The 15,714-nt window shown below is 42.8% G+C and overlaps 1 protein-coding gene and 1 pseudogene across 3 annotated transcripts in view; one reads left to right on the top strand and one right to left on the bottom strand.

The window, feature by feature from the left end:
• Nucleotides 1-15,714, bottom strand: part of LOC147013644 (voltage-dependent P/Q-type calcium channel subunit alpha-1A-like) — a 316,279-nt gene that overhangs the window by 276,271 nt on the left and 24,294 nt on the right. The gene's annotated exons all lie outside the window — the stretch shown is intronic.
• On the top strand, nt 5,343-10,841 carry LOC147013645 (uncharacterized; annotated as a pseudogene).

Genomic DNA, 15,714 nt, shown 5'->3' with positions numbered 1-15,714 from the left:
AAGATCAATACATAAAGTACCACAAAGCTGGATTGGCTGAGTGCACATCATCCATCCATGAAACAATTAAAAATAACTCTGCCAATTTTTCAAGTTGCCAGCACGCAAGGTTCAGAGCAAGCAATATTCAGGTAGCTTAGCATCAAATGTTTGACAAAAGGGGAACAACTGGACCAGACGAAAGCACCAAAAGCTTTGTGTGGCTTCTATTAAAATTTAATTGCTTGTGGTCTACTGGAACCATAAAAATCATTGATGCTTTGGTCCAGTTGTTCCCCTTTTGTCAAACATTTCATGCTAAGCTACCTGACTATTTACCGGGTGGCCCAGAAGTAATAGGACAGTCAGAGAATTCACTTTAAGCAGAAAAACATCCTCCATGGTTTAAATCTTCCACTTTTGGGGATTCTGCAATCAAAATAATTATCAATTAATAACATCAAACAAAAATAAATTTTAAAATAATAATGAAATTGGAGCGACTATTGTTCCAGCAACTGCTATATTAATATATATACCTGAATTATTCATTCAGCTTATTGAGTGCCTGATTCAATGACCAATGAGAGAGAGAGAGAAAGGTGGGGAGGGAGAAAGAGAGAAAGGGGGGGGTTGAGAGAGAAAGGGGGGTGGAATGGGGGAGCTGAAATAAATGAATGGATTTGTCACTATTCGAAGAACATCTCAAACAGGAGAGAGAGAGAGAGAGAGAGAGAGAGAGAGAGAGAGAGAGAGAGAGAGAGAGAGAGAGAGACAGAGAGAGGGAGAGAGAGAGAGAGAGAGACGGAGAGAGAGAGAGAGAGAGACTGAGAGACTGAGAGACTGAGAGAGAGAGAGAGAGAGAGAGAGAGAGAGAGACACAGAGAGAGAGAGAGAGAGACACAGAGAGAGAGAGAGAGAGAGAGGAAGAGAGAGAGAGAGAGAGAGAGAGAGAGAGAGAGACTGAGACAGAGAGAAGGACACACAGAGAGAGGGACAGAGAGAGAGAAACAGACAGACAGAGAGAGAGACAGAGAGAGGGACAGACAGACAGAGAGAGACAGTAGACAGAAAGAGAGAGAGAGAACAGAGACAGAGAGACAGAGAGAGACATACACAGAGAGAGACAGAGACAGAGAGAGACATACACAGAGAGAGACAGAGACAGAGAGAGACATACACAGAGACAGAGACAGAGACAGACAGAGACAGAGACAGAGACAGAGACAGAGACAGAGACAGAGACAAACACAGAGACAGAGACAGATACAGAGACAGAGTCAGAGTCAGAGACAGAGACAGAGACAGAGACAGAGACAGAGAGAGAGAGAGAGAGAGAGAGAGAGAGAGAGAGAGAGAGAGAGAGAGAGAGAGAGAGAGAGAGAGAGAGAGAGATATGGACAGCTGATAATGTTAAATACATATTTATCTGACTGTAAGAACTCCATAAGATTTAGTGGAAGGCTGTAAAAGGTAGAATGGCCTGCACATTGTGAGGATATGTTTAAAGGGCAGGAGATGACCACCTGGCTATTGAATTACTTACATGATTTCTACCTTTAATTACTCAGGTTAATTGCAAATCCCATAAGCAGAGCTTTGTTTCACGTAGTTTTTAAAACTAAGAACAGAAATATTAATTGAAAAGCAGATGTCCATTCATGGCTGGTATTTAACAATATTAATGTTGATCACTGCTGGCAGAATGTTTTCAATGTGCTTAGTTGCTATCCATTTGATTTGAGGAATTTAATCCCGTTTTTTGAAATTTGCAATGAACACAGATTTTCAACTTTAGCTAATTGTAGGGTTGGACACACATTGACTTTTTCTCTGTTGTCCCGTTGAAAGGAGTGTTTTGTATAGCCATTTTTCACGCTGATCACGAATCCGTTGAAATTTTTGACCTAGGATGATGTCTTGGATTGGTAAAATGCAAAAAATCAAAATGGCCACCAAATTTACCCACTTTTCAGGTAAAATTTGATAATTATGGCTTACTAGGGCATGTAATAATTACATGCCCTAGTAGCCTAAGCCATCTTATATATTATTTCCGAGTTTGTGGTTTCGTGTCGCGCTATCTTCGACTTTGTTCTGCTCTCGAGTGATGTGATATTCGGCTTACATTATCTCAAAGACCATATGAGATGCATGGTACAAAAAAAAGTAAATAAAATGGTTCTGAAACAGTGAAATCGTGCCAAAAACGGTTACTGCACTTGTAATGCTATAACCCAAAACATTGTGTATCAAGAAGTACTTTGAACATTGTATTCCACTTACTGCATTAAAGTAAAATTATTACTGATACTCTGCATCAGTTCCTTTCTCAAACACATCCACCCCAACATTTCGCGCAGAGCACGGGTTATGCTAGTAGTTATCAAATTTTACCTGAAAAGTGGGTAAATTTGGCGGCCATTTTGAATTTTACCAACCTAAGACTTCATCCTATGTCAAAAACTTCAACGGATTTGTGATCAGCATGAAATTTCGCCATAAAAAATACTCCTTTCAAAAAAAAGTATGGTTGTATGCCCAACCCTACTAATAGTGCAATGATGGCATATGGCTCAAGCTGGTTTGAGAGTTGTTAATTTGCCACGGTTTGTGGTGAGGTTGTGGAAGATATGCAGTGAGATCCCAAATTACTTGTACCGTTGACAGGACAAACCGCCACTCTGATATCCACTCACTGTGGTTATTCCCATCACCAATATGTCCCCAGGGAACTCTTACTTTGCTCTATACCGTTTTCTGATGTGTGGTCCCTTCTCCACATCGCAATATTGATCCCGCTTGTACCCAACAAAATCTATTGCTGCACAGGGACATCTATAACAGGAGAAATTTCACGCTGTGGTAGGTACCATAGCTGTAGGATTAACAAGTCCCTTCATACTCAAAAAAATCTTTTACATCAGTTTTTAATCCTCACAAAAATCCCACTTTTCCATGACTGTTTCCTTTTTCTTTTCCATCACTGTCCTGCCAACCTCCCAAATACTTTCACTTTTCGATTGAGGCCGGGTAAATAGTGACTTATGAAACTGACTGGGGTAGAGCCTAACACAAATGCATGAAGTTCTGGCACATAAGCCTCATCTTGGATGAATTCTTCACAAGGCCGGGATTGATTGGTATGACAAGGCAGCTCAGGCCAGGAAGGCAAAGCTGAAATGAAATAGGTTAATGCTTGCCAAGATAGACCAGCAAGTCCCATAAAGAGATTTAAGCTAATTTCTCAAGCAGGTTTTTTCCAATCTCTAAGTACCTGCCACCCCTTTTATTAACACTCACTCTCTTCAGAGCCTGCCATAAGATGTAACTGCATATCGATTACCCACTGTAAGTCTTACCCACAGATGCTTTTGTGCATTTATCACTTCTATAGCTTCAGGCCAAGAATAAAATTTGGTGTACACTTCCAAGGCACTTCTGATGCAGGATGAGGCCATGAGGCCATTCCAAGCCTGTGCTATTATTAATGCTGAGCATTAAGCAAGGAAGCAGCACGTACCATTTTTAAAGTGTTTGGTATGACTCGGCCGGGAAATGAACCATTGACCTCCCTGAGTCATAGTAGACGCTCTAATTATTACAGCACTGAGTCTGGTGAAATGCTTCGAGCATCTGCTCTGAGTCCATCTCTCCCTTTCTGCTGTTCCTTTTGTTCTGCTGCGTCCTGGTCCATTCAGTGTTCTGGCTCTTCCACAAGCCTCGACTTTGTATGCAAAAATAAACTCTCTCTGGCAGCAGGTTGGTGGGATCTACATTTTATACAAATTTACATCTGGCCTTACTCCTCCTGACCTCTCCTATCCCTGCACTCCTCAAGCCACCCCAGGTTGCACATCTTTTTCAAGAAACCCAGATATGTATCCATGCCAGTTGCCCACCTGCTTTCAACTCCCCAACCACTTCCCCCCCCCCCCGGCTTATTCTCTCGATTTTGGAATCGTCTCCCTGTGTCAGTCGATTCATCTTCCTCACTTCAGTCGATGAAATGTGTTGCCATCACTACCTCATACATTCACCCATGCACATCAACAATATTTTCTACACACACTGAGTCATTCTCATTCTGTTGCTCTCCAGAATGATTTTTACTCGTATTTGTGTTAATTGCAATACCTGCTCCCCCCCAAGAGCGAAATATGATGCCAATACCCCCTATCAACGACTGATGTGCCTGCTGGATGAGGAAGGGACGAGAGGTCTCTGTTTCCACCCATTCTCTGCATCCACCCATTACTTTATAGCATTAGGATCCTCATGTATGTGCTACTTGTGATTGTCTGCAGTTGTAGATGAACATGGGTAAGGTTTGAAACAACAAAGGGTTACCTTGTGTAGCTTTTCTTGGTTGCGTTATGCAGCTTTCTTTGGCTGGAAGAGCATGGGAATTAGTTAATTAAAATCCTAGCCACATGACGTTGGCGTAATTGATTAGGGGAGAGCTGATTAGTTATTCCTTCGAATTATGGGTGAGAGATGCGATTGGGTCTTCCTATTTATGTGTGAACTGCTATTGGCATTGCATGTGGTACATGCTTGGGAGCCTGGGTGGTGCATGGTTATGTCTATTAGTCTGGCAGATATGTGAAATATTCTGGTAGTTTTGTGCCTTTGATGATACAAGCATGAAATTTGGTACACAGTTATAGCATACCCTTAGGCCAAAAAAAAAAAAATGTTGCATTGGCGTAACCCGCCCGACCCTAAAAATTCCGCTGACCCTACGTTTTTTTTTTGTTTTTTTGCTATCGAAAAATTTTGCCGACCCTATTTTATTGCTATTTTTGTTGTTTTGCTATCGTTTTCAAGTATCTTGTTGATTGCGATCGCGATCGCAAAAACCCGGAAGTGTTTCGGACAGAACCCGCCGACAAAAAGGGTGGTACTCGAGCCGGGGGAGATTTTGGGAGGGATTTATTAGGAAAAAAAAAAAAAAAGATCCCGACCGACCTACCCTATTTTTCAGTGACCCGTTACGCCAATGCAACATTTTTTTTTTTTGGCCTTAGGAAACATTTTGGATATAGGGACATTCCAGATTACCCCTCGGGTCAAAATGGTGGCCATTTTACAAAATGGCTGCCACGAATAACAAATTCTGCCTACAAGGTCAGCAAAGTCATATGTGCTTGGTGCAAAACACAATGTAGTGAGTATAATATGATTATTATCAACTAGTATGCACATGCTTCATTATCTACTTCATATTTGACTAAAAAATGCATCTACGGTGGTCTATGAGGGACACAGATAACAGTTTACCATCGCAATAATGCATGCCTGGAACAAGAGCTCTGCAATATGATCATGCATGTGAATGTTACCTGAATATTGTTTCTGGAAATATAAAGAGATAAAAAATCAAATTTGGTGAAAGGAACTTAGACTCCATGAATATTTCCATTATTAATTACATACTGGTAGCTGGCAATGTCGCGATTAAATGCATAAATTAGCGAAATCGATATTGATGTACTCACTGTATTAATTTTCATGATTGCATAATAGAAATGTTCAAACTACAATGGTGTGTTCATATTGATTTGGGTTTAACATGGTCCTGTCCAGCGCAAAGAAATAATGTATGGTGGCCTATTGGGGACATCGAGTGACAATCACCCAAGATCGCCATTGTGTGTATATATGCATCTCCTCTGGGCTGGGGTTCGTAGTTGAAAACATTTTAACTCTGCTATTCTGTTTTCAGGTGATAACTCCACTGTAGTGTACCCAAAGACTAATCCCCTGCTTGGTGGTGGTTCTTCCCAATTTTACAGTGACTGATTGGTGGTGGTTCAAGACAATGGCCAAGCATTTCAAACTATTAGACCCCCAGCACCGAGGGCCAAGTACATCTGTTACATCAATTAACCAGACAGACTGGAACCTATGTGTGCTGTGTCAGATGGACACCACTGAGCCTCTTCATTGTCCAGCTGATTCCAAGCGAAGCACAGGAGGGTCTGGATACCAGACTCTGGCAGCCAACCTCCTCAGGTTCAGTGAGATCGACTGCTTGCCAAAATCTCTCGACATGTCCCGCTTGGACGATGGTGAGGGTATTGAGTCCACCTTCCAGCACCACAGGGCTAAGTGGCACGATTCGTGCAGACTACAATACAACAAAACTCAATTGATTCGGGCAGAGAAGAGGAAAACAACCAGTGGGGATACCGAAGGCGTGACACGAAAGTATACCCGTCAGAGTGTGGACCGCACAGAGTCACTGCTCGAAACGTGTTTCTTTTGTGACAAGCCAGCAGGTAACGAGTCTTTGCGCAAAGCTTCTACCTTTGACCTGGACAGACGAGTCAGGAAATGTGCTCTGAAACTAGAAGACAAGCCACTTATTGCTAAATTGAGTGCTGGAGATATGATGGCGCAAGATGCGCCGTACCATGTGAAGTGTCTGGTTTCCCCCTAGAACAAAGCAAGGGACACAAAGAGAACCTTGGATGACCAGGATGATATCAATCATGGCATAGCTCTCGGAGAACTGGTGTCCTACATAGATGATGCCCGCATGGACGCTCTTGTGGCCCCAGTGTTCAAGCTGGCAGACCTAACAAGTCTGTACAACAACCGGCTGAAACAGCTTGGAACAGTCTTGACTGGACGTGTTCACTCGACCAAACTCAATCACTGGATCATGACATATTTTCCGGACATGGAGGAGCACAAGCCTGGCCGAGATGTTCTGCTTGCTTTCAACAAGGACATCGGATCAGCCCTTCACAAGGCCTGTGAACACGATGCTGATAGTGATGGTGTTCATCTTGCTAGAGCCACGAACATAGTCCGAAGAGACATGTTGAAGATGAAGACAGCCTTTAGTGGTTCATTTGACGCCCTCTGCCAAGAACAATCCGTGCCAAATTCTCTCGTGGCACTAGTTGCTATGATCCTGAATGGTCCCACGATCCAAGAGCAGTCAAGCCACTCATCTGTATCAACACCCACTCTTACAATCTCACAGCTCCTCATGTTCAACAGCTACGCACGCCGTCGACAGAGTACGAGTATTGAGTCTACCAAGCACGGCCACAATCGGGAGACCCCCGTGCCTGTGTACCTGGGAATGCTGATGCACACAAAGACTCGCAAACGAGACCTGGTTGACACTCTGTTCCACTTGGGTCTCTCCGTCTCCTATGATAGGGTGCTGAGCATCTCCACGGACTTGGGGAACAGTATCTGCTGCTTCTTCCAGCAGGAGGGTGCAGTTTGCCCACCTGAACTGAAGAGTGGTCTGTTCACAACTGGCGCAGTGGATAACATCGACCACAATCCCAGCTTAACTAGTGCCTATAGGGAAATATACTGGACAACCCTCCCAGAGGCAACCGAGGCATGTCGGCAACTACTAAGGTGTGGCTGCAAAAAGGGATGCAGAGGACAGTGCAAGTGTGTCAAGGCTGCACTCCAGTGCACAGCTCCATGTCACTGTGGTGGGGAGTGTACAAGAGAGTAGAACTGGGACAAGAGAGATCACAGATGATAATTATGTAACATGTACACATGTATCCATGCATCATAGTAGACTCTGTTACCTGGATCTAGAGGTTCCACTGTATAATTTTGACTCTAAGTTGATGTTAGGATCAAACAGAAGCCCTTCCTCTGAGTTCAAGAGTGTTAAATGAACAACAGTCATTCCATGGTGCTTGATAACAGTTTTTTGAAGAGTTTGTTGTAGAAAACCGGCCAAAAGTGCAAAAATGCACCAAAAAAATGACCAAATAAATGGTTTATTCACACTTTGTCACCTTTATTTGCTATTTCTTATTTGCTAGAATTTATATTTAGTTAAATAAAACCACTGGTATGCTTCTTAAATATAGTTGTATCCACATGTATCCTCCTTGTACAACACAAAATCGGCTATTTTGTAAAATGGCCACCATTTTGGCTCTGGGAAGAATCTGGAATGTCCCTATATCCAAAAATCTTTGTAAGATACTGCCCAAGCAGTGTGCCAAATTTCATGCTTGTATCACTAAAGGCACATTTTTTCACATATCTGCCAGACTATATGCTGTGGCTTATGATTCACCAATAAGTGATGAAACAAGTACGGTGGCTGAGGATGTGTGTAGCATTGGGATTCTCATATATGTCATATTTGGAATGTTTAACACCTGTAGAGGAACTCTGTGTAGCATTTGAAGCAGCAAAGCTTACTTTGTGTAGCTTTTCTTAATTGCCATATGCAGCTTTCTTTGGCTGGAAGAGCATGGGGGTAATATATATATATATATATATATAAAATATATATATATATAAAATATATATATATATAAAATATATATATATATAAAAATATATATATATATAAATATATATATATATATATATATATATATATATATAAAATATATATATATATAAAATATATATATATATAAAATATATATATATATATATATATATATATAAAATATATATATATAAAATATATATATATATATATATATATATATATATATATATATATATACACACACACACACACACACACACACACACACACACACACACACACACACACACACACACACACACACACACAAAGGTGCCCGGGGTTGCCCCCCACCCCCTCCCTCTGGACTCCCACCTCTTCCCCGCGACAGGTAGTGCCTCGAGTGTTTACAAGTTATCAATTGTGAGAAAATGACTGTTTAAACCCCCAAGTAAGGTGTATTGTGGTAAAAAATGTGATCGTATAAAGTTTTGTTGTGACGAACCTTGGGAACTCAGATGAGTGGCGTCAAAAACAAACAAGCAATGTCTCATTTACTTTTATATAGAAGATAACATCACTCCAAGCTCCTAATAAAATAAAATAACAACCTAAATGAAAGCAGATAACACAAAAAGGTGAAACAATGCAATCTCGTGTAAAAAAGAAAACAGTGTAGACATAAATCTAGCAAATACGGCTTTTGTTCCACCCGGCCCAAAAAAATACGACTATCGCCGAAAAAACAAAGGACCGCTGTTGACTATCGCCATGGCTTGCAAGTGAACAAACATCGAAGAATAACACTCAAAAGTTAAGCAATTAAGCAAAAGGTTAAATAAAGCAAATGGAAAGGTAAGAGAATGGTGAAACAGCGGTGTGTTCCATTACCAAGGAGCTTGAAGTGTTTGTCAAGTGACTTAAGCACTCAACCAAGCACCCCAATGAAACGGTCGATAAGGAACGGCTGTCTTGACAGGCGACCAGCGATGTATGCAGCAAAGATCAGGCATTCTATGATGAGCGCTTTGTCGTAATTATTTTTGTTGCACTCAATGAAGTTACACTTTTGGCACATTCCTTAATCGTTTCTTCACTCAATAGAATTCTCCGAACAGGAGAAAAAGACAAGTTTAATGCTTTGGCAATTTATAAATATGCAGAAGAGGGAACATAGCCTTGCTTGCTTAGACCGAGGTCACATTTGCCACGGTGGCCGTGGGGTCTCCAAAATCTACAGCCACTAGCAATTATACGGCGGCCGCAGTATTTCCACGGTCACACAATGTTGCAGTCACATATGTTTTTATTTTTCGGGGAGCCGCACGGCGTATTTATAAATTGTGGAGACTGAAAACATGGGGTTGCCGTACAGTCTTTGATTGTGACCTTAGGGCGTTCCGGTGACCTTAGGGCGTTCCTGCGGCGGCCACAGAATTTTCAAGGCAGACACAAGGTGCCCGCAAGGCGACCGCAGGGGAACCGCAGGGGGGCCCTAAGGCGAACGTGCGGCCAGACGGACGGTAACAAATGGGCTAATTTATTTATTTATTTTTTACCAGGTTTTTTTTTTTTTTTCGGCTTGTCTAATTGCTACGGCGAACGTAGAAATGAAAAAAGTTATAACTCTGCGTTATAATTCCACGGCGACCTTACGACCTGTAAAATATAGCTAAACGGCGGAGGGACACCCTGAGGCCACCGCAGAAACTCTGCGGCCGCCGCACGTTTCTGTCAATTCAGAAGGCGAACGGCCGCCGTATCCACGCCGTAGAGCAAATGTGACTTAGGCCTTAAAGGAAACACATTGAGTTATAAAAATCATTAATTTATTAAATTTTTCAAATTTCATTCCATATTTCAACACTTAATTAGTGCAGATGCTCTGATCCTCAACTCCGAAGACAGATTTTGTTTGTACACTTGAATAAGTCTGTGAGAGGACATTGTGTTTCCAAGGCAAGGCATTCGTGAGCAGGCCAAAACAAATGGCAGCTTAAGACCCAAGTGAGGAAGAGTGGGCTGACCAAGGATAAGCCTGTTTTTATGAGGAGGTGAGTTAATTATCTTCAAAAAGAGTGTTTCAATTTACCCAAATACCCAATTTTCATTCATGCACTCCCCTGGAGTTCCGTTATTATGAATGTAAAGTTTTGGGCAACCAGGTTTCATAGTTTTGGAGTGATGGAGGAGACACACACTGACTGACACGCACACACACAAGATGATGGCGTGACAAGGACGCCTCGTTTCTCCCTCCCCATCTTTCTCGATAAGTGATCTTTCTCGATGTGATGATTCACGCACATCCATTCCGAAGAGGAAAGATGTCAAGACCTCGAAAGGTAATGGAGGCAGTGAAGGAGTAGATGACAATGGAATTGAGAGGCTGCAAAGCACAAGGCGGTGTGATTTGGAGAGGAGGCCCATGCTGGACTGCCGACATGGGAACAGCATGGCACACTCAAAAAAAGGGAGACATGCAGTGCCCGAACAGATATTGCTGCACGGAGCAGAAATTGAGAGATGTGCAATGCTCAAAGCAGCAGAATATGCGGAACCGAGTGAAGCAGTGAGGCTACCGTCTTGGTCAGAATATTGAATGGTCCATATGGCAGCAGTTAGAGCAGGAAGAAAGCGAGCACGAGTGGGACCATTGTGGCGGAGATATCGCATGGTGTGTACAACCGAGGGAACTCCTGGGTGACATTGAGTGGGTCTTTGGAGACCATGAGGAATGGGGACAACAAAGGTGTGGAGTCAGAGAGATGTCACCACATGTGGTAGAAAGTGAGAGAGACACGTATGGCTCATAATAACAGGAAATAACACTGAACAACAAATTTCAAAAAAATTTTTTTACTGGAGATGTGTAAAGTGATTAAGACTAATTTGGGTACGCTGATTTCAAAAATCATAACCGTTTTGCTGTATCACGTCAGGATTTTCAGGAACAGAAATATTCCCATTGCCTAGAAGTCAGGATTTCAATGAAATTTACATATGTCTTTAACATGTCTATTTCGTACAATTGTTGTTAACTTGTGTTAAATTTCTTTCTTTCAGATAAAGATGAGTAGGCGTTCCTGTACCAATCATCCTGACAACTTCTGTTATGTCTGTGGTCGGTATACCAAAAAAGATCAACAGCGAAGTATATCTACAGCAGTGAAAATGAAGGCCGCCTACTTTCACTACTTCGGGTGTAAGGTGGGGGACCAAGAACAGAGCTGGGCACCACACATCTGCTGCACAAGCTGTCACACAATCTTGACTCAGTGGTTGGTGGGCAAGCGCGCGAGCATGCCATTTGCGGTGCCCATGATATGGCGTGAGCCGCAGAATCATCATGATGATTGTTATTTCTGCTGCACAAGCATCGCCGGCTTCAACAAGAAGAATAAAGGTCACATCAAGTACGCTGACTGCGTCTCTGCTCGTAAACCTGTGCCTCATGATGACGAGAACCCCGTTCCAACACCTCCAGCTGATCAGAACATAGCTGTAAGCAGTGGTGAAGAGGATGGTGATGATGAACCTTTTGAACCCGACACTCAAGAATCACACCTTCTGAACCAGGGAGACTTAAATGATCTTGTAAGAGATCTCTCGCTGTCAAAGGCGAAGGCAGAGCTGCTTGGATCAAGGCTGCAGCAGTGGAATCTACTTGAACCTAACACCAAGATATCCTTGTTCAGAGCACGTCACAGAGACATGGCTGAGTTCTTTGAGATGGAAGACACGATGACATTCTGCAGTGACATCAACGGTCTGTTGAAAGAACTTGGGTGTGATCACGATCCTGCAGACTGGCGCCTCTTCATCGACTCGGGGAAGAACAGCTTGAAGGCTGTTTTGCTCCATAATGGCAACGAGAAACCATCAGTCCCACTGGCTCACGCGTTCGGCATGACAGAGACCTATGAGACTATGCGGCAGCTGCTTGATTCCATCAAGTACAATGACTTCAACTGGCACATCTGCGGAGACTTGAAAGTGGTGGCGCTGTTGTTAGGGCTGCAGTCAGGCTACACGAAATACATGTGCTTCCTTTGTCTCTGGGATAGCAGAGACGACAAGAATCACTGGACGAAGAAAGATTGGGAAGAGCGAAAAGAGCATGTACCTGGTCAACACAACGTGAAGCATGTCGCCCTTGTCGACCCAGCCAAGGTTTTCCTTCCACCACTCCACATAAAGCTCGGCTTGATGAAAAGTTTTGTACGGGCAATGGATCTGAATGGGCGTGGGTTTTTATACCTCAAGGAAAAGTTTGGCAACACCTTGTCGGAGGCCAAGATCAAGGCTGGTGTCTTTGTTGGACCGCAAATCCGACAGATTATGAAGGACGAAACTTTTCCGACAACTATAAACCCCAAAGAGCTGGCAGCGTGGAGGAGCTTCAAAGCTGTGACGGACAACTTCTTGGGGAATGAGCGCGCGGACAACTATGAAGAAATAGTGCAGCAGCTGCTGGAGTCCTTCAGGAAACTTGGCTCCAGGATGTCCCTGAAAATCCATTTCCTACACCAGCACCTGAACTTCTTCCCTGACAACTTGGGAGCAGTCTCGGACGAGCACGGCGAGCGATTCCACCAAGAGATTTCACTCATGGAGACGCGTTACCAAGGGCGGCACAACCCGAACATGATGGGCGATTTCTGCTGGTTCCTGCATCGTGAAACTGACACAGAGCAGCACAAACACAAAGCCAAATGCCTAAAGCATTTTTAATGACATTCTAGTGGAGTTTTTCTGTAATTTCTATAATTTTGAAGCATTCATGATGAAATAAATGAATAAATGAATTTTTGTAAATTTCATTGAAATCCTGACTTCTAGGCAATGGGAATATTTCTGTTACTGAAAATCCTGACGTGATACAGCAAAACGGTTATGATTTTTGAAATCAGCGTACCCAAATTAGTCTAAATCACTTTACACATCTCCAGTAAAAAATTTTTGTTGTTCAGTGTAAGCAGACCCGAGCGAGCGAGGAAACTACCATCTTTGTCAGGACGTTGAACGGTCAATATGGTGGCACTTTGAGCAGGAAGAAAGCGAAAGCGAGTGAGACCATCATGGCAGGAATACTGCATTATGCGAACAGTTGAGGGTGCTCCCGAAAGGCCTTGAGAGGGTCTTGAGAAGGAGAGAGTGGAATGGGGATGTCACAGATGTGGAATCAGAGAGATGTTATCACATGGAGCAAAAAATAAAATAAGCGTGCCTGGCTCGTATAACAGCAGGATATGTGGCCCTGAACAAAGCCATGAGGCATAACTTCTCGGTCAGGATGAAGAATGGTCTGTACGGCGGCACCTGGAGCAGGAAGAAAGCGAGCACAAGCGGGACCAATGTGACGGAATTCCCACCTGGTGCAAAAGGCCGAGAGAGCTCCTGAGAGGCCACAATTGGTGCAACGGAAGCCCCGTGTGTGACGCATGACGGGGCAGGTGTGTTGGAGAGTATTAAGAAAACTCCAAAGGGTCACAGGCCCCCAACAGAGAAATCTCTGTGAAGTCTGTGCGGACACATCAGGCAGCCGGGGTGTGGCCTGCTAAAATAAAGGGGAACACCTTCCCCAAACAGAGGCAGAGCCTTGCATCAAAGCACAAAGCTATGATGATGTTGCCCATCTCAAAGGAAAGACCTAAGCAGGACAGAAAAAAAAACAATGAAATCTGGAATACTAATGGGAAGGACGACGTGTTCTGCATTTGAAGTGTGGGGGATTGGCGATGGAGGCGATCGATTCATGGCGACAGCACAAACAGATGAGGAAAGGACAAATTTAATGAGCAGAAGGATGGAGGGAAAAATAATGGGAGAGGAGAGGAGGAGGAAAATGAAGAACGTTATCTGGAAAAGGAACTGGCTAATAAGAGAGAGGAGGTGAGAATGATACCAACTGAAGAAAGACCATGACTAATTTGACTTCAGAATAATAAACGCACAAAAATACTAATCGGCAGAACAAACAAATCCTTTGTAAGTATATTACCAAAATCTCCCCCCTGAAAGAAACAGTAAATTTTGCAGCAGCACTACTAATTCAGGAAAAAGTAACAAAACACCACAAGAACAGAACAGGTTCTACAAATAAAAACCAAGCACCACCATGGAAGCAAAGACTCGAGAGACAGAGAAAGATGCTCAGAAAGGAGACAGGACAGACCTAGCAATTCCAAAGAGGAAATCAACGCCCAAAACTAAAGAGGATTCCAAAAATAAAAAATATATATGTAATTGAAGACAAAGACCCAGAGGATTGGTTGCTCGAAACAAACTTAAAAAAGAAATGACAGCAAGGAAAATTAAAAAAAAAACTATAATGGGGCTAACAGCAGGAGAAAACAAGGCCAGTTGTTTCAAAACAACCCTAAAAAATTATTCCGTGAATGTGAACAAAAGGGAAATGCAAGCAGAATGTGTCATCCCCTCCTGAAAAATATGAACTGGAACAATTCTGAAAAGGAACTTATGAAGATCGAAAAGAACACAATAAGGAGGCGGAATAGATCCGAAACCTGGAGGAGAAGAAGCAACATCTCAAGGAAATGCCCCCAGTAATAATTGATGCAGAAAAGATAAGAAAACAACTTGCAAAGATGGCAGACTTCAAAAGTCCTGGCCCAGATGGGATCCCAAACTTCTGGCTAAAGCAATTTGATGCTCTCTATGTTCACTATGCTCGAGCATTCAATTAACTTGTCCAAGGGGATCAGGAAATGGATGAATGGCTCCAGAAGGTAACAACTTCCTCATGTCAAAATCAGAAGAAACCCAACTACCTCACAAATACCGGCCAATAACCTGTCTAACAATAACGTGCAGACTTTTAACAGGAATCATCACAAAAACAATGTACCATCACCGAACACAACGAGGCCGAGAGGCAGAACAGAAGGGATGCAAGAGGGGATGCTATGGTACAACAGACCACTTACTACTAAACAAGGCCACGCTCGAAAACTGCAATATGAGAAGAACCAAATTCTCCACATCCTGGATAGACTATAAAAGGTTTTGACAGTATCCTACATTCATGGATGATAAAATGCATGCAAATGTACAAGATAAATCCTCAAATAATCAATCTGATTGAGAAAGCCATGCAGATATGGTATACCACACGAATCCTGCAGCATTCGGAAGGAAAAATCGAAATACCAGGAGTGAAGATAAGATGTGAAATCTTTCAAGGAGACAGTCTTTCCCCCTACACCTACAACCAATAAAAGAATCTCCAAAGAAACAAGAAAGATGACACGCCCACTGCACATGGATGATTTAAAATTCCTTGCACCGAACGACGAAAAATTGGCAGAACAACTGAAATTGGTGAAACGGTACTCTGATGACATCCAAATGGAATTTAGTCGAGATAAGTGTGCCAAGTGCACATTCGTACAAGGTAGACCAACAAAAACGGTCATAAAAATCGACCAAGATACAACAATACAGGAGCGAGA

This window comes from Eptatretus burgeri, chromosome 14, assembly GCF_056783735.1.
Source record: "Eptatretus burgeri isolate ZD-2024b chromosome 14, Ebu_testis_v1, whole genome shotgun sequence".
NCBI lineage: Eukaryota > Metazoa > Chordata > Myxini > Myxiniformes > Myxinidae > Eptatretus > Eptatretus burgeri.
The sequence above is the reverse complement of the archived record's forward strand: the minus strand, read 5'-3'. Positions and strand labels throughout refer to the sequence as shown.